At 39.8% G+C, this 880-nt stretch overlaps 1 non-coding gene across 1 annotated transcript; it reads left to right on the forward strand.

Moving 5' to 3' along the window:
- Positions 1-395: 395 nt before the first annotated feature.
- Positions 396-610, forward strand: LOC122788458. The gene has a single exon (XR_006362671.1). It is a non-coding gene; the product is annotated as a small nucleolar RNA U3 (small nucleolar RNA).
- Positions 611-880: the final 270 nt, after the last annotated feature.

The following is an 880-nucleotide window of genomic DNA, read 5'->3' on the forward strand; positions in this document are numbered from 1 at the left end:
ACAGGTTGCTGATAAAATGAAGTTAACTACTTCAGATAAAGAAGTTATGTACTTACCATAACGTTCCATCTGAGTAGTTATACTTCATTTTTCTGCAACATTCCCTCCTTCCATCCCCCGGACCTTATCCTGTTTTCAGGTTGGTTATTGGGTTGAGTTGCATATATATTGCTAGTTGCAGCAAACTCGATCTGAGGGAAGGTAGGAGATGGTAGGGCATTATGGGTAAGGGGAGGAGCTCGGAGCTTGGTGCAGATGCTAGAAAAAAAGTTGCCGGCTCGGATCCGATACGGATCCGTAACCACAGGTTGCAGAAAAATGAAGTATAACAACTCAGATGGAATGTTATGATAAGTACATAACTTCTTTTTTTTAGGTGCTTCCTTGAGTCAGCTAAGACTATATTTTCAGGGATCATTTCTATAGTTTGTTGTTAGAGATCTGGTTTTGAACGTGCTTGGTCTTGTTTGGCACAAAGAAGAGACTGAATGCTTTCTTCTGAGCATGAAGCAGGTAGTTGACTATACTTGTATAGTTTTCTACTATTGATGACTGTATGTGCTAGCCTGTACAGGAATTAGCATCATGAAGAAAGCATAATCTGAGTGGTGGATTTTTGGTTGGTTATTGATAGAAGCTGTGTGTGTCAGTTGCTGTCTTTTATCTACGTTAGTGCTTAAGATTGCTAGAGTTTTCATAGTGTATTTATTAAGGATCTGTAGTGTTGCAGCCATGCGTGGCTTCTGTGAAGGTAAGCTCTTCTGCAAGGTCTTGAGCAGAGTTGGAAGTTTCTATCTGTTGCTCCAGCTGAAGCGAACACGAATAGCCAGCATGTGGAAAAAAAGGCAAAAAATGCCAAAAAAAAAAAAAGTTTAGATTA

Source organism: Protopterus annectens, chromosome 13.part0 (assembly GCF_019279795.1).
Source record: "Protopterus annectens isolate FY-2018-M chromosome 13.part0, PAN1.0, whole genome shotgun sequence".
NCBI lineage: Eukaryota > Metazoa > Chordata > Ceratodontiformes > Protopteridae > Protopterus > Protopterus annectens.